Source organism: Hetaerina americana, unplaced genomic scaffold, assembly GCF_022747635.1.
Source record: "Hetaerina americana unplaced genomic scaffold, ioHetAmer1.1.p SCAF_7, whole genome shotgun sequence".
Lineage (NCBI taxonomy): Eukaryota > Metazoa > Arthropoda > Insecta > Odonata > Calopterygidae > Hetaerina > Hetaerina americana.
The window spans coordinates 71,765,409-71,793,300 of record NW_027287316.1 but is presented as its reverse complement, the minus strand read 5'-3'; the positions used below and the strand labels follow the sequence as shown (position 1 = coordinate 71,793,300).

Sequence of the window (27,892 nt, the reverse complement as noted above, 5' to 3'; positions counted from 1 at the left end):
CGAATTTTGGTTACCAAACGATTCGCCCACCGCTTATGGCGCCCATGCTTAGCGACTCTTGCGAAACATTCTCGCATCACAGAGATTCAAATGTCGAAAAAAATTATGAGACCTCACTTTGACCTCCGTGAACCTCCACTCAGTCGATTTGAGGTCCTGGAATTAATGCATAAATGATACCGTCCGTGCGTTTCGTAACGAATAATGGCGCTAATTTCGATGAAGGCCGGAGGAAGCGGGGTAGTATTCGCGTGACTCGGGCGACCCGCGCAGGACGAAATACTAACTTATGCCAACTCTTAATGGGTGCATCACGACTCGGGTCCGCAGTAGAGTCACGATTAGTGTGAGCGTAATAGCGATCGAATAAATTCATAAATTGACATGAGGGGACTGCCAAAAAAAATGCGGGGAAGAGTGATGTCGATGATATCACACGGGTCGCATCTACGAATACTTCCTACTCCTGCTGGCATCATGCTGCATAAGATATGGGAGGATTTATCCTCGTGGAATAGCTGTTCTGTGTTCGTGAATTTAATCATTATTCAACTTCCTGTTAGGTCCCCTACATTGATGTCTTCTGATTTTTTTCAAATATCTAGTATGGTGATATAACAATTGAGAAGATACTCGATGACCGGTCGCGATCCTTGGAACTGCATTCATTAATCGCTAATTTCCATCAAATTTTCCTAGAATGTTGTGGATTCACCAATTGGGTACTAATGAAAAAATTCATAGCACCATTGATACAACATTTTAGTTTCGCTGAGCTGTAGATGGTTTGCGTGCATTGAAAAAAATCTATTTTGGTCTTTTTTAAGTTTTCCCAGGGAATTTAAATTCTTATGCGGTGCATTCTCCACTATGAAATGACTCGACGTGGACTGCCATGACACATGTTAATTATAAATAGCTTAGAGCAAAATCCAAAGACAAAAATAAAGTGTCGCAAGTGAAAAATGTATAGAAGGTTGCAGAAAAATAAACTGTAAAGCATTTAGCGGTCGTCTTTTGGGTTTTATTTAATTTTTTCTCCCAATTATCGAACATTTGCCGCTACAAGAATTCGAGAGAACGAGAAAAATTCCATTTGCCATTTGCAAACTCGCCATTTTCCGCAAATGGCGAGTTTTTCAAATCCATTCCTTTTTTTATAAAGCTATGGACCGTATAGCGCAATGCCATGAATACGACGTCCTGACGTTTTCATGTATGATTGCCTGGATCCCCAGTTTGCTGACGATTTCAATGGCACCATGTATTAATGAGATACGGCTCAAATTCCGTGTGATGGGCGTAACGGTCTTTCAAAGTTGCGAACGGAGGTTACCCTTAAGCGTTTGGTCCCGTAAATCAAATTCGCCAGCTTTCATTCACCAGCGAGGTTCAGGCGATCATGTCATTTCATTCTCTTGTTCTCATTCGGTGGCCTGCTTTGCTTAACTTGAAGTGAAATTGGCAGATAAATTTTTGACCAACGAACTTGGAAGTTTAACTTTCGAACCGCATTTTGGAAAACACCGGAGTGGTCGAAGAAAGTTATTTTGGAAGAACGTGAAGTGTAGCAGTGGGATCTATGCTCTAAATAGCAACACTCTCTTGCGCCTTTGCTTAATTTGTTATTTCATTAGAGGCTATAATTTATGGAAGTTACTAATAAATAATAAAATTTCACTCGAGGCAAATATTTTACGAGTAACAGTCTCGATTTTTAATGCAGAGTCAACACTTGTATATTTCAATTCCAGATTTTTGACCGAGAAAGTATATGATTGTAAAAAGCAAAGAAATGCAATTGCGATTTTTCGGAATATTTTTTCGACTTTCCTGCCTCGCGATATGCCTATGATATCCAAATTGTACAGACGAAGGAATTTCTATGTACTTCCATATCCTAATACCAAAATGGTCTATTTCAAAAAGCTACCAGTCAGGCACAACATTTATTCCTTGCCTGTATTACAACGTGCGAATTGAAAAGTTAAACCATTTATTGAATGTTTTTTGGGAGTTGTAAATCGACTTGGAGCTTCGAGAAACGGGCCATGGTCGTCGGAATTCAAATTATGACTCTCTTTGGCGCCTTTGTTTTCAAACGGACGCCAAACCTAGAGTTCACTCTTTTCCATCCTGCCAGACTGCATTCTTCCATCCTAAGCCCGCATACCTGTCACGGAAAGACAAATTACTTCGCCTCCTGAGAGTTGTAAAAGTTAAAACAGAAACTCTCATGCATTCCAAAAGTGATTGGAAGCTTTTGTTAGCGACTTCAACCGACAAAATCACCAACGAGGTTTATCGGCTGATTTAAAATATTTTCATCGGATACTTGACCTTATTAGCATATTTACAATTGAGTGAGACTCAATTTTGAAAAATTACCATCAGGAGAATCTTAAACCATTTCCTTTACGTCTACATCTACATAACACCCCGCAAAACATCGCAAGGGCGTGTGGCGGGGGTGTTAGGTCACCAGTCGTACATTAATAATAATCACATTTACATCTACACAGATATTATCTCGATCATGTAATTGATCAAAATTATTCACCACGAAAGAAGTCACTTGCATAAAACTTCAGCTGATTCTCAAAGAGTGCATATATTGTATAAGTCAATTATGTATTGGTGCCCTAATTTATAATACTAGAGGTATGCTACGTATGTACTTGTAATTTGTTGTTAGAGAATGGATGCCATTATTTGGTAAATATTGTGTGGCAAACAGGGAAAAATATTTCATACGAATTCTTTGAACCATCGAGACATTCACGTCATCTTTCACAGCATGCCTACTCTACACGTGTAAGTTATGTTTCATTCCGTGTTGTCTTATAAAATAGAATTAAGAAGTAATTCATAGGGTTCGCACCGCTTTTCAAATGAAAAACCATTGTTATCATCATTTAATTCTTTTACCGGGAATTCTTAATAGTTCGCAAATGAGCCCGATGGTAATATAAGTTGTTACTAAAATACGGCGTTAATATTTTTTTGAGTTGAAACTGAATTGGAAGGCTTCTGAGGTCACAGTAGATACCTATTTTGAGTAGATTTGGCAAATTGATTGCGGGAATTCGAGCATATAAGTATTATTTGCCTTTGGAATTAATTCCAGCATGCATAAACGAGAAAATGTATTTTCTACACTCATTTTGTTTCGAAGAATAAAGCAAATGGATGAAATTTTCAACAACATACCTAATTTTTTTCATTAAGTTTCTCAATATGGTCCACGGTCTCCCGAAAGCCGCATACTTCTGTGTTCGGCCATTTAAGACCCTGATTACCTAAAAATAAATACCTGGTAGCTAATTATCCAATAAATTGGTGTAGTAATGCATCGGTGCTTGTGTCCTCCACCCATAAAATCTTCCATTTTTATTAAGTAATAAATAACTTGATCGCGAGATAAACCTAACGTGGCTGCCGTGGAGCTCTTTACAGTTCAACAAGCCGAGGGGTCATTCCCAGATAACCCTTCCCAGATCTCGCCCCCACGGGTGCTTGAACTTTGGTATTACGCGAGTAATCTTGGGAATGAAGAGCGAAGAAGTGGAGAGAAAATCGCCCTTGAACGTGTGTTTTCGAAGGACCACGAACGAGAAAACTTGCCGAAGACACGCTTCCAATCGGCTATCACATGATTACGAGAAGTCATAAAAATGCCACAAGGGGTGCGCTCACACCGACATGAAGACGAGAACAAAGCCGTAGGAATTTATGTACTCCCTAGGAGTCGTAAGGTCATTGCCTCCTCCTTTGCTTCCTTGTTTCTAGGTCTGGAAATCCTTGGAGCCCTTGCCCCTGTATGCTTCGTCCCGACATTCGAGATCTTTGAAACGTTGAAGTAAGTATGGGTCTCAAGAGGTTCGCAAAGCAAACACTCTAGCCTTTCTCTACTTAAAAATTTAAAAAAACACGATATATATTTTCGAGAATATAATGTCGTTACCATGACACGCATGAATAATAAATTCCCCACTGCTCGAATAATCGAATTCATCTCCCATTTTCGCAACCAGTAGTTGATCCTGTGGCAAGTGATGACGACTTTATGGAGCTTTTAACGATTTTAATCCTTCATATCACCATTTCTACTTTGATTTACCCTGCAAATATTTCTCTTTTCTTTGTTAGGGTTTTCCACTATATTCTGAAATGGATGGAGGTCTTGGATATCATTCACTCCTCCCTGAGGACGTTTCTGATTGAAGTAACTCCGCATTACATGCATAGCGCGAACGAGACAGTATGAACACTAAAAGTTTTTTTTGGAGTGAAAATTTTCGTTTTAATTTCGTATAAAATCTTGCTGGGTCATTTCCTGGAGTCACAACCTGCAATCAACGTCAATGTTAATTGAAATATGCGACTTAATGCCCTTTCATTCTCCGATGGAAACAGTTCGTAGATTTCCCGGGGATCGCGACCTTAGGGTAGAGGGTTCCTTGCGATGAGATAACTCAAAATTTCAGTTGGAACACGAAGACGAGATTTCTCTGATTGGAAACCAGATTGTCATTCTTGAGGTCCGCAGGCTGGCTGTACACCAACTATGTGAACGTTCATGTCCAGTACAACCATAATCTTCCATTAGATAGATATAAACGACCCCGATTTTATGAAATGGAACCTTGGTATCAACAATATTTCGACTTGTGTAACTCAAGATGTTGTATATTATACGTCGACATGAGCCGCAATAACTTAAGGAAGATGACAATATTGACGGATTTCGAAGTCTATATGGACGCGTCTGTATCGTCATATCGATAATCCCTAAGAAGCACCCCCGCACTAGTTATTGAGTTTTATAGAATTGAATTCCAAATAATCCGACTTAGAAGTTGGAGCATGTTTTCACATTAAAAACTATCATCATTGTATGTAAGTACAGTGGTGGTGGCATCGCTGAAACATTCTTACACGATAAAATCAAACATGAATAAAAAACTAATCAATTAATTATATCGTGTTCGAGACGAAACAATGAATTAAATATGCGCTCTTTACTAGCTCTGTTGAAAAAGGATTTAGTTTAAATAATCAAAGGAGCTCGGATTCTGACTATTGCGGCGACTACAGCATCCTGGTATTGAACTCGGCCGCGGTCCATTGTGAACCGCGATAGAAGCGGGTATGTGATACTCGTAAAAGTCGACCTTCCACGTGAACTAAAATACGAATCAACTCCTGTACGCATTCTCCGTCTTAATTTGGCATTGCATTCACTATTGACGCCGATTACGATATGCTGTGTAGCCCCTAATCTTAACCCGTCCGCGGCGGAAATAATAAAAAAGACCAGCTTCCATTCCTTGAACCGAGTGAGCGAGAGGGAGATAGGGAGAGTAAGAGAGGGGCGGGAATCGGAATAGGCGGAAGGAGGAGCAGCCGAGGAGGGCGAACGCCTTTTCGTCTCTCGCTCCCCACGTCCTCCTTCACCTGCGTACGAGTGGAGCGGGGGGGGGGGGGTCTGAGGGAGGGAGTGTGAGAGGAAGAAAAGGGGGTATCAACCGAAACGCCCCTTATACCTGGCCAGACAGACAGAAGGAGGAAAGAGGGGGATGGGGAGGCGGGGGGGGGACGGAGCAATAGGGAGGCCACCTGGCGGCCGAGGTGCAAACGACATAACGGATATCGTATCGGTGCGGGGGGTTGGGGTCGGATGGGAGGTGGGGCGGGATGGGAGGTGGGCGGTCAGGCGCCGGGGGAGCGCGCAGCCAGCCAGCAGACCGGATAGGGAGAGGCGGCAGGCCTTCGCCGCAGAGGGATATGCCTGCTCGCTCCGAGAGACTGGAGGAGGCGTGCGGAGGAGGTGTAGGAGGTGGAGGTGGGGGAGGGTGGAGGTTGGCGGTCGTGGAATAGGGAAAAGGGTAGGGAGGTTGGTCCGAATCACCGACACCAACACGCTCTTGAACTTTTGATGGATCGCCCTCTCGGACGCCTACGCAAGCCCCGCGATTTTTTCCATAAACGGTTCTCTGAGACGCGAAACTTATGCATTTTTTTCTTCCTCCTGTCGTGCGGAGATTTTAACGTGTGGCCCTCGGCTCAACCGCAAACCCACACCCACGACTTCGTTGAGGCTCCCATTTCAGGATGCTCATGCGTGTGTGCGTACGTATATGTGTGTGTGTATACATATATACATACGCATACACACTCACACACACAAACATCGTATTCTTATTTTAAATATCACTAATATTATTAATATTTGACAGGCTATCCTTAGGGTTTATCAAAATTGAATTATTGAGGGTCAAAGTATTAATAATTAAACGTTTAACTTTATTATCTTTGTAACAGTTGTATTCAAGCCATGTCCTGTGGATAGTCCATATTAAAATGCCAAAATTTTAATCATACACATTGTATTAATTTTGTCATAAAGTGCCATTTTTCCAGGCTTCCTTCCATTTTCTCGTTTCTATGTTTGCGGAAAATAAAAAAAAATTGGTGCATTCTTAATGGACATTGAACTCTTTCACGAAAAATTCTTCTATCACTCCATTAATTTTATTTGCGGGAATGAACGAAAATTATGAAATAAACTCGCAAATTCACATCTCAGAATATTTAATAAATATTATATAGAATAGAAACGAACTATCAAGAATTAAACTAAGTGAGTAGAAGCTGATGAAATTGCGAAAAATATGCTTTGCATAACATATCGTCATTTTATTATAAAAAATAAAGTGGCAGTTTGAGTCTTCTTATTTGTTAATTGTATTATGCTCTACCATAAGCCGCAGCACTTTCGTTGAAATTGCATGTTTCATTCAAATCATGATTCGATCGAAAGTCCGATTATCAGTCAGGGAAGTCGGAAGCGGTCGACTGCACGAGGCGGATTTTCCTTGCATTTGGAGTGTGAGCCGTCGATGCATTTGCTGGCGTCTCGAGAAAAATCAATTAGGTGCCCCATTTGCCGAAATACACTTGCACTCAACCCCCGAAAGTACGTACTTATTGTGTATGTCGCCTATTTCTGCCAAAGCTTCATGCATGCCTTGACCTGTTCTTCGTGTCCAGAAGTTTTCCTACCGCTGATCTCTTTAACCTTAATTCGTAAGGTCACCTGTGTGCTCAAAGATTCACAGGAATATTTCATATCCCCGGAGATAATTTATACATGCGATCTGATCCTTGTAATTCTTTTCAAGTTACGGCAATGCTTCATTGAAGTTTAGTCATAGGCATAAACTAATTTTAGTTAATGAAATATTTTAGGCATTGAAAAAAAATTAATTCTTTCCAGTCAACTGTGGAGTGAGCCGTTATATGTAAAGGAAATTGGTTAGGTGAGAGCAGATTACAATGTCTCTATTGGTACGCGAATATCTTATGAGAACTGCGCCGCGAGCGCCCACCTTCGGACGATGAATCTTGAAACTCTTTAATGGAAAGGGTGGACGTCGTAAAACATGTGGGAAACGACGGGAAGACTACGGTTCCGTCAGCCTTACCACCCGGAAGCCTTCTCCGCCAGGTTACCTCCACGCGAATGGAAATTGCGGATGACGTCCTGAGCGTAAGCCGATCTATTGAGTTCTAAAGAACACATCACATAATACGCAGCAGCCACCAGAAAGTCTTGGTGAGTTATTTCTGCTCCCTGGTCGGTTGCTTTGCATGCCTCTCCGCGTACGAATTAAGACATGCATTAGTGGCCGTGGATAAATGTAAGCTCATTCCTTGAAAGACCATCTTAATTCCTAGAGTTTGCCCACTTGACCTGATTTTGGGGGAAAACCCACCCGATCCATAAGTATAATTTTGATTCCGGCGTGTTAGAGTGGTCTGTGTTTGTCAAAGATCTACTTTCTCGTGCTTTACGTGAACCGGCTCTGCTAAAAGGTGAGGATGAACTTGCCCACGCAGCAGGAATTTTTAACCTTTTCAAAATCATAATTCATTTAGTTTTTTTTATTTCTACTTGCATGCTGACTCTCCCCGAAACCTGCAGGTGGATTTTCCCTCTATAAATTTCAAAATCATGTCCGAGAATTACTCATGAGAAACAAAGAAAGCTTTAGCCATCCACCTTATGTTCTCAGAATATAATACATGATTCGTTTCTTTGAATAAATGTGAACTTTGAGCAGGATCTTTATATTCGTGAAATAAAACCTTACGTATAACATTATAAATAATGGCCAGAACTTCAAGCGAAATTTTGAATACCGATCAAATATAAATGATAGACCGTCGACTTTTATGGATGTCACTAATTTCCTATGCATTCTATTCCAGCATCGTATCTCAATATTTCCCTGCATGAACTATAGGAAAAAGTTTGCATTCACTCCGCGTTTCGCCCTGTTGGTTACGTTGTAGGAAATGGTGCTGTGGTAACATAGCTGCTGGGAAACACTGCATTTGCGAGCGCAAATTAGATGATTTAAAAAAATAAATTTAATATAATGAGGTGCCACTATCACAAAAAAATGCCTGAAAAAATATACGTGAGCACACTCACTAAGAGACCTCTGCTGAAGTGCGTGTGTCTTTCCTGTGCTTTCTCAGCGGTAGTCGAGAAGTAAAGAGAATTGAAGCCTTTCCCCCGACGATTAAAAACCTTCCCGCGTACCTACAATCTCTTTTGAGTCGAACTCAATTATTTTTAACGAATCCTACGACACTTTAATTATTTTCCTATTTTTTTACGCGAGTATTTACATCTTTTAAGATTAATTTAAATGGCGGTGGCACGCTAGGAAATGCAAATTCCAGTGTGCAGCTTCTCCATGGTACGATGATGGAGATGTTTTTTTTTCCTCCGTTGTGGCCAAATCGTCGAGTCACGATGTTCATTTGCGGTCTCCGGGGTGAGAGGAGCGCTCTTTGTCAACCCGTATGCAAAGCGGCGTCACTGGCGATCAAAATGGAATACCGTCTAACGAATGGAGAATTCGGCTTCGTCATCGCTCTTCTTTTCCGGGACCATATTTTTTTATACCTTCTCGCAAAGGCCTTCGGAAAAAAAATATTCGTTCAAACTGTGGCATTTCGCCTGAGTCCTCTTCGTTTCGGACCGTCTAAAGTTTAGTCCCGATTAATGGAAGGAGGTACGCGTTAGCAAGTAACCGAATTAGGAATTGAAAGAGAAAAACAAAATGGTCGAGGACGAACTGTTATGGAATATGGGTGATGATGTGGAAGGATTTGATTCCGGAGGCATTTAAGGCAAACGGTTTTCCACTTTAAAGCTCGGTGACGGAATTGGTACGGTGGCTAGCATGCTGGCTGGCCGAGCGAATGTCACAAAGGTTGCAATTCCGGCGGTGGTGAATTTTTAAGTGGTGTTCCGATACGAACTTGAATGCTGTGTGTAGAGCACTTCGAGGACGACACCACGTTCGTTGGATGTATCGTTAAACCCGGAGGGCTCCTCGGAGCCTCACTCGTACATGAGGCCGAAGGGCATCGCCGGGTTCCTCTCCAACCTCCTACCGCTCCTCCTTAAAAATCTCCCCTACGGCCAAATTACTTGAATATCCATAATGGTCCAATTTACATCAGCTGTCGGCCGTCATCCTTATTTCTACAAGGAAAATCGTGAACCGTCCCGGACATTGGAAAATGGAAAGACCAGTTCGAAAAGCGTCGACTAATTATACTCGTAATGCAACAATTTCAAAGAGCAAAAATAATTTACCTTGACCGGGATCCCGGTCAAGGTGAATGATTTTTACGCCATGAAACTATTGCATTATAATGTGCATTTAGCGGTTGGCTCCGTTAAAAATTATTGTCGCGGCATTTCCAGCAATTTCTTAGTATGCGTCGACTAATATTTAATTACGTATATACCTCGCAAAAAATATAGCCACCAGTCGAACCTGAAATCCTCCAAAACGTGTACACCTTACAGAGGCAATAATTTTGTGTGAATCGCGATCACGATAGCATTTTTGTTTTCCCGTTCAATCAGAGATCGATTCAATAATCATTAATAAATAGCGATAACGTGATTTTTGCATCTGTAGTGCCTTACATCGAATATGTTTCACTCTGTTTCCAACGGAAAGGGATTCCCATCGTGACAGCGGAAAAATACCTCCCAGTCTTACTATCACGACTCGTTCCCAAAAGGTGTTATTTCTTCTATTTATAATTCAGTTGTTTATTTGGCACGTGATTTTTAGTCGTAAAATTTATATCTCATCGTGGCAGGGAACCTCACACCTGAGGGTGTGAACTCACCTTTATGAAGATACCACTGTTCTAACATCACGGAAAGGTGTCGTTATGCAAGATCTGAGGAATTTTCGCGCAACAAACTATTGTATTATTGTATTTTCTGGAAGCGCTCAAGAGCACCTTCTCATATGCGCTATAGATGGCCATCCGTTGTTCCGGATTGGTCAATAATAATGAGACTATTCAATGGGAAAATAAAATAAATGTAGGCAACGTACACTAAGATTTACTTATGTTTAACTAGAGGCTTTAAGGGTGCTTCAGTTTAATGTTACAACCTTCAGAAGTTCTTCATTATTTTTTACGACCCCCGAACGGAGACTTCTCCCCCTGAAAGTCTAACACAAATATATTTTGTGGCATTACTGCAACTATGCGGTTGCAAATTTCAATATTGCTTAGGATTTTTGATTTTGATGACATTCTCGAGCCTGCTCGCTAATGAAACATTGTTTGGCTTAACGTTTCTTCCGCACTTTGGTGTCCGCCTTCAAGTGATAAGTAATGCTTCCTGGATCCCTTGCTATCTTACACATCTTATATTACGGCTATTTATCTTTTTCACTCTTGAAACTCACCGGCCGTTGCTATTTTTTTCTCGAGCCAAATGCGAAAAAGCTTCCGGTTATATCAATTAACAGGTAGGATTTCCTGCAGTTTACGATTGGCTTTGAGTTGTTCGTTCGAGGTCCTCAACGGAACGTACGCGGTCTTCAATGTGACCGAAAATCAACCATGCTATTGGTAATGCTCTGATTTTGGCATGCCGAATCTGTTCAAATATGTTTCTGTCGCTCGTAAGCTATCCTAAGTGAAGTAAGAGTCTCCGGAGGAATCGAAGTTTTGTTGGTGAATATAATGTGTGGAAACGTTAAACAATGTTGAATACAATTTTTTCTAGACCATCAGTCTTTCCTTAAGAAGTAAATTACGAGGTAATACATACGTACTGTACAAGACAACCTGTACATAATGTAGCCCCTCCGGCATCGTCGAATACGTTCAACGTCCCGCAGCGGTGTTCTATTGCTATGCAACAGGCGCGCCTCAATGCCTCGATTTATAAGAGCCGTATGACGTCCGATTTGCGGTTCGCCTAGCACGTGATGGAGTCACGTGATAGATGATGCAGCCGATGATAAATACCTGTAGTCAAGAAGTTGGAAACTTGGCGTCGGATCGAGGAAAGAAGAAACACGTGTCTCTCTGTTTGTTTTGTGATCTGCCAGCCAAGGCATTTAAAATCTTCCAGCAGCTGAGTCGGCCCTAAGGGTTATGAGCTCGCCTGCTGGTCCGGAAGCCGCGGGAGCGAGTCCCGCCCGGGCACTGCGTCAACTCGGCCGCTGGAAAACCCGAAGCAAACGATAACCATCCGAAGACCCCCCGAACCCAGGGGCACGGGGGGTCTTCGGAAGGGTGGCTAGGTGAACGATCTCGAGTGAGGAAGCCGGAGAATCTCAGAAGTTAGATGTGCTGCGTTTTCTCGAGAGATAAAGGATGGAAGGGCTCAGCAGAGGTTCCCTTCAGAGGCGAGAAGCAGACGCGAGCGGCGGGCCTCGTGCGGAGGGTGGAGGTTGGGGGGGGGGAGAAGATGCTGGCGCTGCTGCTGCATCGGGTGGGCTACTTTCGTGGCGGAAAAGGAGGAGCAGTCGGTCGGGTCGGCTGCCCACGCGCCCACCCGGAGCCCCTCTCCTTTCCCGCGGCGACAAACGCGACGGCGAGCCATCGGGGTCGGGCGGGCAAAAACGCGGAATGTAGATGGGGGCCGGGCCCGACCCGCGGGCGCCTCGGGCGGGGCAATCGGCGGCTGGCCTTGCCAGCTCGCCTCCGAAAATAAACGGGTCCCCGGGATGAGCGACTGAAATTTTGAGCAAATGGACCAATTTTTTTTCGAATTTCGACTGGTCTCTCAGATGAGGATTTTGGCGTTTGAATCGGCTTTTTTTTCGTAAAAAGAACCCGCTCAGTCTTATTTCTTCGATGCCACCACGGTTGTGAGTTGTCTCTTAAGCTTCCCATGTAGGAAGCTTGGCTTCATTAAACGGGGTATGGTTGATGAAACTGTGCCGGAAAGATATTATTTCAAGTCGGTTTGGCCGTATTCAAAACACGCAGGAAGAATTTTGGACCTATCTGATATAGTGTCTATAGAGGAATTAGTTAAATTACAGAGACCACGTAACTCTGTCAAAAATAGTCAATTCAAAAAAGAATGATGAAGGAGGTTATTAGAGAAATGAGCATCGGATACATTTCTGTAATATAATAGAATAATTTAGATTAGTTATTTGTAAAACTACGGGATATGCGAGTTGAATTCTAGCAACGAAGGCAATATAAAAGCTATGCCTCATCGTAAGAGCAGACCTTTCCAACAAAAGAAGAAAATAGATTGAAATATTCGTTTTACACGAACACAGTTTGACAAATAACAACAAGAAAACAAAGATATTGTGGTGATCGTGGAAAAGAACCACATTTCATAAGAAATAATCGTGTTGGTGTGTCTCTCCTCTAAACAATTTTAAATTCTCCACCATTGCATAATCAAACGTCAGCGACCTTAATGCCTCTTTACACACTGCTTTACCGTCAGAAGATTTAAATATCTTTATTTCATGCTTATACGTAGCTGGTAATTAGTTTATTATACCCTCTATTTAATGTAGGTGCTGCGGAACAATTGCTCACGTTTCGACAACTCACGATTCTTAGTCACTGACCACTGCTTTTGAGAAGATAATTATTAAATGGTCATTCGACTTGCAGTGGCATTTGAAAATAACACAGAGCATAATTATATTTCTGATTTAATACTTTCTTATTTCATGGAATCTATTTTATATGATTTAAGAAAGACCATAATCCTTCACTATGGAACGGTTATCCGTCATGAATGAGCACCATAGAGAATCCGAAGTAACATTATCCTCAGTGAAGAAAGAGGGAAAAATATTCTGTCTCTAGACTTCACGAGTCTGCTCATGCGAAGGGTAAATGAAGAACGCCTACCGCTATGATCTCTACCTGAGAGATTCCGTTTTCTTTCAGGATCAAAAGGCCGTCGCTGTATTGAAGGTACTCGAGAAATAATTTATCAAATCTCAGCCTTCGTTTTTCCCGTGGGTCTTTGTTCAAGGTTGCACGTGATCTATTCCAAAGAAAGCCTTTCAACATTGAGAGAGAAGCGGCGATTGCGCTTCTCCTTGGGCTTCACTCGCGAAGCCATCCGTTACCTTTCTCGCAAATATCACGAGAGGAATTCCTTGATAACCCAAGGGAAATACACGGAGGGAGAGAAAGGCTGGTGTTGATGTTCAAGGAGAGGAGGCTATCGAAAGGTTAAAAAATATAAATACGATAAAGGATAAGGGGGCTGCTACGGGAAGGTGTGATCAACTTCACGTTTTGCATCGAGGAAATGTTTGGTAGATTCATGTATTTTCGCGGCGGTGATGATTTATTTGGGAAAGAACTATCTAACTAGTCAGCCGAATGTCTTTCTAAGATAAGAGGGGCTTGAGGAAGGCTGAAGGGGGGTTAAAACTATTAAATTACATCAGCATAACTGGCGTGGGAAAAGGGAAATATGTTGGGCATATTGACATTTCCAATCGTTGCCAATTCATTTATGGGAATGGGAACATGAGCATTCATTTCCATTACAGACCGATCCATAACAATTAATTCTGAAGACATTAAGTCTGTTTAATCTCATGATTGTATTAATCGGTAAATGAAACGGTATCATCATTAATTCAAGAATCAAGAGCAGTTACATTAATTATCACTAATAGAGATTTTTTAATTGACTCGTGGACAATGTTGAGAAAAATGCAAATATGCTAAAAAATATTATCTGAATCAAATGCAAGATCTATCTTTGACTTAACTATGTGCTAAGATATAATTTTTTTCATTGATACGAGCTATATGAAATTATTTTTATTTTAAAGTCAGTTTTCAGTCCTTGCTAGTCCGGGATATATACTGTAAATCTTAATTTGCAGTAATTAGACTGCCAACTGCCACTAGTCCTGCTCCTAATCCCTCGGTGTTCAATTGGTTAAGCAGCTACATACGGACTAACATTTATCAAAGTTTTGTACGAAACCGAATTGAGAAACATTGCGTACCCACATTACCTGAATTCCCGTTTCGTGAGAATAAAAAAAGCCGCAGGTTCAAGAATCAGGGAATAAATTAATGCTATATCCCGCATGAACCTGATATTTCAATTCCATAGGAAAAATCTTAGACACCACACTTAATCCGACTTCCGCTAGATGATTGATTGCCTGTTGGAGCGGCGAATCAGCCATAATCTCCAGTGGGTCATTACGTAACTCCCAATTACGTACGTTGTACACTTATGCACACACACACTTAAAGCATTCCTACGCCTCTAAGAGACCTCTGCGGACGCCATGGGCAACCCATTCAGGCGCCATTACTCCCACCGGGCATCGCGTCCGGAGTACCGGCTCCGAAGTAATCATCGTTGCCAGTTGACAACAGGGCGGAAACCCGCAGTGCCTATCTATACTTGCCCGGGAGTCGTGACGAAGGCTCGGGCTTTATTTCCGGGCAACCGGTTGCGGGTGAGATGGAGAGACTTCGCATTCCAATGCATGGATGTAGAGTCACGCGTGAACCCCCCCCCCATCATGCCCACCGCCCCCCGTGCACATGACGTGCACGCATCCTCTCTGTCAAGAGGCCGCAGATTGGGTGTCCCCATGGACCAGAGCGCACGTGATGGATTATCACCATGCGTTGAGCGATCAGGAGTGCGTAATCCCACCGCCGCCGTCGGTCTTAAGGAGAATTAGAAAAGAAGGTGGATAGCAGAAAGAGATCGCGAATCATTGATATTAAATTGTGTCCGCATCGTGATCTCCAACTCAAAGTGGGTGAGCATTTTCATCATCCAGCAAAAGAATGAAAAAAATGCATTGTATGACCCATCTACTTGAGGACTCGCCATTTCCCTGGATCTTAGGTACACGGCTGTAACCCTACTACTTAATATTAAAGCCTAGTTTTTCGTGGGTAAATTAGTTCCATGATCTCGTAGTACGTAGGGTCCTCCCTTATTTTGGCACTCGGACGCTTCTTATTAGCAGATTTCCTAAGACTTAAATCACTAGAACTAGCACAGGTCGTAGCCCTAGGATTTGAACCCACGATCTACTGGTTAATAGGCGGAAACGTGACTCCCCTAACTAACCCGCCCTTCGATTCTTGAATTTTTATCCTCGTATTCCTCTTTTCCTCCCCCTGCTCCCCTGGGAGCATTTTTCATCATCTCTGGTATTCATTACGTAATCCGGATTGGATATTTCTCCATTAAAATATTTAACTCGTATATCATGCTTGTAAAATTGAAAACAAGAGTCATTGCTAGGTTATTTTTTGGGAATGTCTTTTAGAAAGAAATTAATCTTTCGATTTAAATACCGATGTTGATCGTCATCTTTTTAATTAACTGATATAATATTCCATCTCGGAAGAATGCATACAAGAATTTAGTGTCGAAACGAGAAGAGTATAGTTTTGGGAATCGAATGATCTAGCTTTGTCCTTCTGTTCCTTTTCTTATTTCATACGTACTGCATATGCATTAGTGCATCGGTGCAATCGACCAACGAAATAAAAAAATCTCCATTTTATCATGATGGAGGTCATGATTTCGAATTTAATTAATCTTTTCATCTTTTTTGGCCCGAGTTTTGTTCGGCGGGAAAAGTTTAAATTTGAAAAAAAGTAAATATTTAAACACCTCTACAAATTTTCCTCACGGACAGAAAACTAATCATTATTGTCATATACTAAAATAAGTATCTTGTCCCCAGCATGTTCTGTGTTTAAGTTGTCATGCGTTTTATGGACGCAAATTCATTTAACCTGCTTTTAACAGCATTTTCCTTTAGCAATCACAGTACCGAAAGACATAGGAGGGAAGATCCTTCGTGACTCTCTTACCTCTGTGCTCCTTTGACCATGGCGTCGTAAACGTCTCCTGTTCGCTCTCTCGGTGAAGGCACTTCTAGAAAACCTATACCGGCCCGTACATAATCGTAAAAGAGTCAACAATCCCAATTTCAGCTTAGTCACTGGTAATTCTGCCTCCGTTAAGGCTTTCATGCTCAAATTTAATCGCCGTGGCTTATTTCTCTCTCCTTCGCGTGACTCTCTCTAACCACGCGAGTGATGCTTTAACTTATCCCTTTCAGCATTCAAAACTTTTGTTCGAGGTCTTCTTATGTTGGAAATAAAACTTGTATTTCTGTCTCTCTGGATGAAAACACAAGTGCAAACCGTTAATAAATTCCCACAAAGTCCCAGAAAATGAGTGATTCCTTGAAATTTTACAATAGGCAAGTCCAGCGTGAGCTTCAAGATGGGAATTTTAATTGCATGGCACTGGAAGTGATCCTAACCGAGATTCAGTCAGTTAGAGGCTGGAATGCTACTAAAGTATACCCTGTGGTACAAAATAGGAAATAATGCCGCACATGTTTATGCTACATCAAAATGAATATTACTCTCATGACCCGTCAGGGTAAAGTTACAACTTGAGCTCTCCTCGTGGGATGCAGTGACCATTCAAATGGATCTGCCTGGAAGGAGGAATGGAGAGAGGTGAGATATAGGAATGAGAGACCATTCTCGCCGTCGGTCGATGGTGATGGGCGCCTGAGATAGGGCCATCCACCCTTGGCGCTTGGGGACAGAGGCAAGTGCAGATGAATGTTAATTTGTTCCTTAATAGAGGTAGGAGTGATTGTAACAGTATAAACTATAAATGAGGCGCTTTAGTTAAAATTAAAGGACCTTAATTTTGTTCGGTGGTTCCAAGGAACATGTCTGGAGAACTTGAAATGCCATTTTTTGTGCCGTGAACTAAAATTTTGCATACATAAATCTAGTATCCAAGAATGGTTTCTTTCTGAAATAATCATCAAAGTTTTTTAAAACAATGTGATATTTTACTTCAACTGCCATCTCCTAATATGATAATTTAACTCTCTTTCTAATTGAAGTATCACTAATAATTAGCTCACGAATCGAGAAAGCTCTGTTTTTTTGCCAAGTGTCAAGGGAGAAAGAGGTAGGCAGGATCCTTTTGGTTGATGCATTTCCATTTTAGGGAGGGTAATTTAAAAAGGGACCCGCAACGTCTTCGCCGTTCTCCGGGGCTACTTCAGATCCTTCTTCCTTCGTATCAGCTTGAATTTTATCTTTTCAATGCACGTATATCCTTTAACCAAGCTAGACAGTGGCGCGCATGGGTAATGAACAAGGGCTTAAACACATTTTTTTCTTCCCTAAGATGGAAGACGTGATTTGAGATTCCAAATGTAATCTCAAATCAAGTCTTTTTTTGTAGTCTTGTATTAAAGTATTTTGATAATCAACTTTGTTAATGAATTGATACGCGTTCAGATTGATGTATCGCTGGCATTCTACCATGCATGCACATACTACTTCGCATGATGGGAAATAGGATAAGACTCTGCCATCAATTCCTGGTGGTGAGATGCGTTTTTAGTAGTATACATGTACAATTGATTGTCGCGTGGAGAACACTTCTGTCGGCTGTGGCTGCCCACCGAATCATATGCCAAGACCGCCATACACCCTACTGTAACAATAGCACCCATAAATGGAAGTAACAGAGCGACAAAGTCGAAAGGAACAATGGATTATTACTGAATCCTTCCTAGTTCGTTACGGTGATAAGACCATTTCGAAATTCATTCAACTTAACAGCCACTTCGGGGATTTGACAAATTAAATGCCACAGTAAACTGAATCCATTGCTACCAACAGGCTTAAGGACAGGAAGAAGAGAGATTATTTCATCCTGAAGTTGATATGATATTAAGTTGATATGAGATTTTGATTAACACTCGAGATCAAAATCATGAACGAAGACCTCCCATGGTAACTCCGGATCAATCTACAACGCAAAATTTAAGCACGCCCCCGTTGATTCTTAAATAATACCTAGCGTTCCCCGCCGAGATTTTGCTCTAAGTGTAATATCATTTCATCAAAAATCCGATGGGGAAGATATGTGTGTCCATGCACTTATTCTATCGCCGCACCCTCGCCTCTAAATGGTCCCCAACTGGAACTCAACGGGCAACAGGACTCCTCCCGTTTTCAAACCCTCTTCCCCCCCCCCTCGGCTCGAGGACTCGGGAATTGCTCCCCGAACAGAACGAACCGATGACGTTAATTTCAATTTAAATTCACCGCAAAGCCCCTCCCCCTCCACCCCGTGGTCCTTCGACGCCCCGGAGACCGACGAGAGTCGACGGTCGTGTGGGAGGGATTAGAAAGGGAGGTAGGATCTCGCGTCTCGACTGTGGCCTTGGAAAAATTACGGGTTTTGGGCGTGCCCGAAATTTCTGTCACTGGGTCCAGCCGAAATCTGAACTTGCAGTACTCGAGCCGTATCCAGGACTCCATTTCGGCCCCATCCAGAGATCGAAATCTCGGACGCACGCATAAATCCACGCGTTTGTCCATTACGTACGATCTCCGGATGGTATAGTGTTATTCAACGCACTGCCATTTATCGCTCCACTCATTTCACTGCCTAGCGCTCGCCACGAGCATCGTAAATACGGAATGGACTCATAAGTTTACATTCAATGGTCTATTGTCCCGGAAAGCTCTGTCGGGATCATGGTCATGTCGTATTTTCGTTCGGTGCCGTCGTAAAACAAGCGTGGGGTGCCTATGTTGGAATCTGCTTCGAGTTTTCCCATGCGTATAAATATCTTCCGACGTATGTGTTATCTCCGGGGGCGGCAGATCAACCGTTTGCAAGGGGAAACAAAGTCATCCACCTAGCGGAAATTAGAATCCCACGGAATCTTTTGTTGAATCAATGACCGAAGTACCCAAATAAATTTGCCGTCATTTATCTCGGTGAAAAACGGGAGCTGTTATCTCATCAATAAAATTCATGAGGATGGTTATCGACGCCACAAAATAATTTGATTTGTTAATGAGGCGTTAACAGGAGTAACAAAGTCTAAACACATTTGCATTACGTATTGAAAATGGTGATGTGGGTAAGAGACTTGAGGAACTAGTTAAGAACCAAATATTATTCAGAAGTCCATATTTTATACTACGAGAGCTAATTAATGAAAATAATTGGCAGTTAGAGCAATATTTGTGATGCATTAAAACTCAAAATCCTGAGTTATGAATGTCTGCTGAAGTATTACTTTACAAAAAGAAACGGAAAAAAATATGGATAGAGAACTAAGGATGGAGTTAACTTAATTCCAATATCAAAGTGGATTTCTTAAAATAGTACTTCAAAATTCAAAAAAAATGTTTGGGTACATTTTCCCTCGAAAAGATAAAATCAGAGGAAGTATGCACGTTGTTTAAGTTGCGAAACGCTGTGGCAAGCGAATAGTCCAAAATTTCACGCAACCTGCTACTTAAATAAAACTACTCGTCCCTTTAAATTATTTATCATCATTTGTGTTCTGCAATATAGGCACGTTTTGCAAATTTTGGTAAACTTCACGCTTGTAAAAACAAAGGTTTGACGTTAATCACTCCTTGGAAAAAAACCCTTAGCTCACAGTCTGAAAAGTACGAGGGTCATCCGGAAAGTAGTACCCGTTCGTGCCGCATGAAGTGCTGACGACGCGAGTAGCCGCTGGACGAGGTCAGATAGCTTCAGTGGCTTGTCTGCCTTCTCTGAGCCAAGTTGCGTGACGCTAGCATTGCCTGTGTTGTTTCTGTGATTGTTTACAATGTTTAAAAAAATTGAGAACGCCGCCAGTTGTGAAGTGAGGGCAGTGATTAAATTCCTCAATGCAAGAAACGTTCGCCCATGTGATATTCATCGCCAATTAAAGGAGGTGTATGGAGACAATGTAATGGACGAGTCGTCTGTTCGGCGGTGGTGTCGCAACTTCAACATGGGGAGGGGGAACACACACGACGATGAGCGTTCGGAGAGACCGTCTGTCATTACAGACCAACTGGTGAGCTCAGTTGACGAATTCGTGAGGAACGATCGGCGCGTCACAATTGATGACATCTGTGAGCATTTTCCCAATGTTTCTCGAACAATTGTTCATGAAATTGTTAAACACCATCTGCATTATGCAAAAATTTGTGCAAGACGGGTCCCTCGCGTATCTCAATGAGCTGGCGGCGAAGGACTATGCAGCAGGAATACAGAAACTTGTCACACGTTATGACAAATGCCTTAATTTGCTTGGAGATTATGTTGAGAAGTAGTTTAAAGTATCCTCTTTCAAATAAAATTTTTTATGTTTGTTAATATTTACTTTTGTGTATTTATTTCACGAACGGGTACTACTTTCCGGATGACCCTCGTATTTCATTCCAAATCATTAACTGTGATCCGTTACTGATCATCGTACTTATTTCTCTAAGATAATTAGTTCACTGAATTACGTTGCGGAATTCTCTCCTCTCTAAAATATCCGTTGACGTACCTTATGCTTGGTGTTTCATTGACTTCGTGTTTATACATTTTTAGGTTTGTAAAATTAAGTAATTGGAAATATAAATGTCTGTACAGCCATTTTCTTTTACGGCATATATTCACGCTTGAGTTCGAAAACACGGGTATATTTAATTATGGTATGTGCCATTCCTTGAAATCATCTCAAAGAGGGATAAGATCGCTGTGCGGTGGAGGGGTGATGGTTTTGCTCTTTCGCTGAGTTACTCTCTCATGAAGTTCGACTTCGCTTCGTTTTATCGAATTCTGAGGTGAAACGAAAGCGGTTGGAAGCGGCTCGGTTGTCAATCTCCACTCGTGAATCGCAATTTCTAGAACTCGGCGCCAGGTTATTAACGGGGAGAATTAGCACTCAAACGCCAAGCGAGTTGTAGCATTATAAGCTCCCAAAGATTGCCCCCGTGAGTGAGTAATTGTCGACCTGCCACGTGATTACGAGGTAAGCATATAGAACTAGTGGGACGAGGAAACTGGGAAGGCGAACAACATATGCTAATCGGGGGACTTAGTTTCGTCATGCGACCGACCGCCACTAAGAAATCGCTTCCGTTTAGCGAGTCATAGAAGGTTGGAACTTAGTAGAGGGTCGAAAAAATACGACGTAACAACCTAAATTAAAGAAAAGGGTTCGTCGGGGTAAAATGAGCTTAAGTAAGAAATAATGAGTTCGTTCATCGTCCTTTTCATCCCACCAATCAAAAACTCATGGATCGATGACCAATGGCAAATTGAGCATGAAGAAAAATTTTTAAATAAAATTTTTGATTTTGCAAAATAACTCAATATCATTGATTGAAATCATTTCTATTTAACAATTGAGAAATCTGTTTTTACTTTTAATTGTTCTCTGCTATTGACGAAGGCGAAATAACTGCATATATACGTTTATGGCACTGTCCTCATTTTACGTGTTATGTATTGCAAAGTGGTATCACATTATGTATTACACACACACACACACACATATATATATATATATATATATATATATATATATGTGTGTGTGTGTGTGTGTGTGTGTGTGTGTGTGTGTGTGTAATACATATATATATATATACATATATATATATCCACACAAAATATATATATGTGTGTGTTTATGAGTCTATGTATGTGTATATATATAAATATATAGATTAATACACACACATGTATATATATATATATATATACATACATATGTGTGTATGTATATATATATATATATATATATATATATATATATATATATAAAATATACACACACAAACATATATTAAAGAAGTACCAGAACCGCTAGCATGTGTGATTTAACAAAAATTAAAATAATAAGTGATTAATTAACTGTTTGCACTTCACAAATTTCTAATTTTTGCAAGCCTTCTCATAAAGTCACGGTCCCAATTTCTCCATATTTCGCGAGAACGATAAACCAATTGCTCTCATGAGAGCGTACAAAGATTTTCGAAACAGGCATTTTCGCTCGATTTCCGATTTGGCGATCGATTTACCTCCTTCAAGTTAACTCCAAAATATTATTGAATTTCGTCAGTCAGCGAGGAAGAGAGAGAGAGAGAAAAAGGAGTCGGACTGAACACAAGAGGTGCCGACAAAGTTAGTAAAAGCAGAAGGAATGAGTTATCGCCCATAGGGCGTCAGTCGAAATCGCTCCGAAAGGTGAGCACATCAGACGCGGATTAATTAAGGGAAAGGAAGCGTTCCATTTCGTGAATTCCAAAAGCTCTTCCTGCCGAAGATCTTTCGCCGAGATAAACTCTCCGACCATTGTGTTTCTTAATCTTCCTCGTCGGTGAAAAAAATGAAGTCGTTACAGGGATGAGAAATCATGACGAAACTTAAGCATAAAATCATCGCGGGCCCCAATCATTTCATAAACACGTCTCTGCTCCCTTGCCGCCCTTCCGAGAAACCTCGTTATGAATTGTTTACCCAGTCCAACGTTTCCGGGGTGCCTTGTTCTCTCACGGTCGTGGTGCTTGCCTTCAGTGACTGAGTTACTTTTCTCTGGTGAAATCGATAATCGAAAGGGTGGTCCGACGTTACAAAACAACGTTTCACAAGCAAACGTTTCCATGCATGAGAGACGAAAATCAATTTATTTTTGTTGGCCCTCAGAGGGTACCGCGGGCCCATTGTTGCTTAACAATGAATGGGGAAAGGTACTAACCAGTAGTCTGAATCAAATTAAGCGCGAAACATTAGGGAAAATATTAAATAGGATTCACTCGAGTGACTTTTCCACAACTTTATCCACACAAGGACCCGCAGGGGCGTGTGGCGGGGGATGTTAAGACACCTTTAGAAACAAAATTGATGTTGATTCAACACGAAATAATGGAAGATATTTTTAACCAAGGTTCTCGGTGAAACAATATTGAAATACATGCTTCCAGTGTTTAGAAATTTAATTTTGCATGTAAATGGTGACTGGAATATGTTAACATGTTAACTCTGACAAAAAATTTAATAATAAAATTTATGATATTTGAAAAACAGCTCAAGTGATAATAGGAGGAAAATAGGATGCTTATATTTCCAAAATGTGTGTTTTTGCTGGCTGAATTAATTAGCCAGTTAAATGTTCAGGAATTTCCATGAAGAATGATGATGCATGAAGAAGAGCTTTATAGATGAGTACCAATACCGCTTTTATACCTCCAAAATGCTTTCTAAATAAATTTAATACCAATATGTGTCGTTCCTGGATATTTTTACTAAAATACACTTAGGTGATTTATCAATTAATCAGATCATGTAGGTAGTATTGTATTCAATTTGAAGTTAGTGTAAATTATTTTTGGCGAGTTTTAACAATTTTTCCTCTAAACATTTGTGCATAATTACAATTCTATGCAGTTTTGCAATCATACGGAATCACCAGTGCATGAAGTGTATCATTTTAAAAATGAATATTATCTTTTAGGATCAGGTCTTATGCACACTCATAAAATGTTCACGGAAGTCAAAACTTATTACCATGGTGAGCAGTGAAGTGGGGGAATCTGTTGAGATATGAATTTTCACTGCGTGGCGGGCAGCAGCCCTCATGACAAATTCGTGAATTAGTTTGCCATTCCAGTAGAGAAGCAAGTGACATCGACGAATGAAATCCGCTCACAACTGTTGTTTCCCATGGCTAATTTCCGGTGAGCCTCTTCCCTATTTTTTTTAACTTCACCGTCTTTCGTCCAATCGCATCGTCTGATGGAGAATCGATGGAACGTGATCAGCCCAGATTCTTTCTTTTTTTCAAACGTCCCAGCCTCTACCGTTACATGTCCTTAAGACTCTTCCGTCGGGAACCGAGCTTATTTGTATCGATTCGTGACATCCTTTTTGACTTCTTAAATTATCTAATCCTTATGATAAACTGTGAAACCCTTGCCATTTTGTGGGGGGAAATACTTTTCGAAACAACATTGGCAGCTCACTTTCTCAGAATAATGTCAAGGATAACTAAAAAACAACCGGAATATAGTGGAAATGTGCGAATCAACTGTAAGCACTTAAAAATTTTGTGCATGAAAGTCATAAAATAATTGACTCCACCGCAAAACCCTGAACGTGATGAATAACTTTAACTTGACATTACTATGCGAAACAGCTCCTGATGCAAGATTGAAATACTGTAATGACTGACAGATATTATCTAAGTTATTCAATAACTAAGGTTTCATTTTTTCGAGCGTCAAACATGAAACTTGACGAGTTATACTATTTGAGCCCTGTAATTTTTTTTTTTAAGTTTGACAGTTGGTGTATGAAATTTACCAGCTTCATTTAAATCTTGAAGGACGACAAAGAGTAAAAAAACCTAACAATCTTCCAGAAAAAGGAGTAGGAGAAAGCGGAATTATAAACGGTTGACTCGTTCGAGTGCTTACAGTTTCAAAATCAGTGTTCGCAATTCAATTTGGATAGGTAATCTGTTGCTATTTCAAATAAAAGTATGCCCTTGGACTGCATTCACATCATAGCAAAATTTTTACGAAAGTTACTCTGTGTGATGCATGCGCATGTGATGGTATTCCCTGCAGAAACAAATTTTCTAATGGTGTTTTTCGATTAAACAATAATAAAACATTCCGGATATTCGTTGCATTTGCTGAGATATGTGATAATTATCTTGCTTCAGGTTAGTTATTCCGTGGTGGACTGGTTGGTTCAGTGGTATTGGCAAAATGAAGCAAATGGGAAACAAGTGAATTGCTATTTCTAGCCTCAAGATAGCCTGAGCACATTTAATTTATTATTTTTTCGGCGCTCCTACATCCTTGGCTAGCAACCCCCTGATGGGCGCCACAACACTACTTACCTCCGTCAAGATGGATAAGCGCGAAATAAATGGCAGTTGCGCGCAGTTTTAAGAGCCTCGAGAGAAATCTGGCTCCGTACGAATTAGAAAGTTGTAATTCCAGTCGGGAAGATGCAAGTTACGTTTAATATTGGCTTTTGGGGGAATAGTCTTTCGCGTCGGGGTTAATTCGCTTCTGTTCCCAGCCGATCACGATTAGTATTGTTCGATCCCAACTAATTAATTTCGATACCACCGTAGGGATCTCACGCCTGCTTACGCGTGTTTTTTTCATGGTACATTTCAGTCTAAAGCTTGGGCTTTCCCCGCCGGAATATGACCGCACGAACCGCGTTGGTGTTAGGAATACTCAATTTTCATTAGATACGGATTCGCGGTGAGTGTAACGAGCGATTCACCAAGGTACACGCGTACATGCTCCCTGAATGGTGATGTTCCAAGGTGGTTTCCCTTCCTCCCGGTCTTGGGAACTAACTGACCGTGGGAAAGGGCAACTGTGGCCAATTTAAATGTACTGGCAGCGCAAAAAAATGCGGAGGATTATGCACGGCCGTAGACCTCGAGGGTGGAAAGATCCTCGCCCTGTCTTGATGGGAAATCGATTGGGAAGAAAAGTAAGAGTCATCCTAGAGCTGGCGGAATGAATTTTAATTCCAATTCAATTGCACTCCTGTATTCATGGACGTACGGACCATTATGAAGGAAGGTTGTGCGAAATATTGTCAAAATTCTCTCCCTGATGGACTTTGGACTTAATTCTCCACTGGACAACCTCGTTCTCGCTTTCGAAGTGTAAATAATCTTATAACATGTGTAAGACCGTGATTCTTTGCCACCAATACCCAGTTCGCCTTACATAAATTCATGATTCGTTTTGCTGGATATGTGAACAACAATTCTCCCGCAGGATCTCTATTTAAATGACTATAATTGAGTTACTAAAACGGCAAAACCCTATTTTAAGATTAGGTAAAAATTAATCTTCATACCTGATTAAATTATGCGAAAAAAAATATCACTAACCTTTCTTTCGTGTGTAGTAACCCTTCGCAAAATAATGATTAGATGTGATAAATGAGCTTGTCCTTGCTTAGTTCAAATGAATATTAATTAGACCTAGTTAATACTGCCGATTGTATCAGGTAACTTTTCCAGGTATAAATTTTCTCAATTTTTGCCCCTGAGTTGTACTTAGTTTGTTCACAGTTCATCTTTAATCAAATGATAATAATTATAACTGTCAAAGATATGACAATTAAAGGTTAAACAAAGAAATTTTAGTAGGGTTAAATGAACATCACAACTTTCATCTAACTGAAAAGAGCGGTCCTGAATTGTGCTTTTATGCATTGCATATTATATATTGATTCAAATAACTCAGTACATCATCAAGTATTCTTTATGTCATATTATTGCTAGCTAGCTCTAATAATATTTTACTAGTGGGTGCAGTTGATTCTGAAAGGAATAGTTTACCTACTTCTAAAAATCAAATACAAGGACTTAGCGCGCCTGATTTTTTTTCCTAGTTATTCACAAGAAGAAGATGTGAAGATGACTATGTATTATTACTGTGCGTGTGTAGATTATATATATATATATATATATATATATATATATATATATATATATATATATATATATATATATATATATATATATATAGTCAAGGAGAATTTCATGGATAAATAAAGCCAAGAAGTTCAACGATTGACTGTGAAGAGGGTCATTCAGAAATATCAGTGTTTTCACTCAATCCAAATGAACTGAATTCGTTGAGTAGCGCGTCTTATACATGCATTGTTTGATGGCAAAGAAATTTTGAGACTTTCCTCAAGTGTCCGCATTACAACTGTAGACAAAAACCTCCGAATAAAAAATTTCAAGAATCGCCATTTTGGGCTCTTACCTCTGTAAGGTAGGTCACCGTATACAACACTCCACGAGTGCTGTCTTTCGTTCCCCTTCACCAGGTCACATTCTACAATCCAAAGTGATCCCGTTTCCCAGATGCTGACTGGGCTCCTCCGAGCAGCAGCTCGGCTCCAGCAGTTTTTAAAAATCTCTCCGTGGGACCGCGCGCCTCGGCGAGGAGGAAGCGGAGGCCCCAGCAGGCCGCCGGTGGACGTTAAAAACGAAAAAATATAATAAACCGAACTCGATCGTTGAAATCACCGAATTCACACTCCGTTCCAATTGCACACTGGTTAGATTGCTCTCCTTTATAATCCTTTGGATTCCACACCACCATCACCACCCACCGGGCAGTTAAGCATCCGGACGGGAAAAATAATCCTTCCTAGGTATTTTTCCACGGATCGGTCGTAGGGCCGACCATGCACAGCACGTTAACATGTATTAATTCTCCGTCAACGAAGGATCCTTTCCGGTGACGATGTCCGCACACCCGCGAAATCCTCTTCCCGTCTAGGGCAGCACCAAGTCGTGACACAAAAATAGGAGAAAAGTCTCGGTGGAGTAGAAGCCCTCTCAATGTAGCTCCCACGACCCGTGAGCCAAAGGAATTCCGTGCTCACCCGTCGGGCAACTTCCTACGACTGAAGCCTCGCCGAAGAACCCCAGGTGCGAGAGGAGGGGAGGGAGTATGGTAGTTATGGGGAGAGGACGTTGGCGAGTTGGGGAGGGGAGAGGGAGGGACGGGCGGGGAGGGGGCCGAGGGAAAGGCAAGAGGCGCTCCGCCGTGCAGACGATCTCGCGGTCATTGTTGGAGGAAGCGTCGCGTCGAGGGAAATTTTCTCAAAAGAAAAAAAATTTCTCTACGAGGAAGATAATGTTTTATAGTATCCTAGGGTTTG

At 41.2% G+C, this 27,892-nt stretch overlaps 1 long non-coding RNA gene across 1 annotated transcript in view; it reads right to left on the bottom strand.

Annotated features, from left to right (window-relative positions):
- The window catches only part of LOC139696754 (uncharacterized), a 157,483-nt gene extending 129,885 nt beyond the window's left edge, over window positions 1-27,598 (bottom strand). Inside the window, exon 1 of the long non-coding RNA XR_011702652.1 lies at window positions 26,986-27,598. This is a non-coding gene — a long non-coding RNA (uncharacterized lncRNA). The remainder of the gene's footprint in view (window positions 1-26,985) is intronic.
- Window positions 27,599-27,892: the final 294 nt, after the last annotated feature.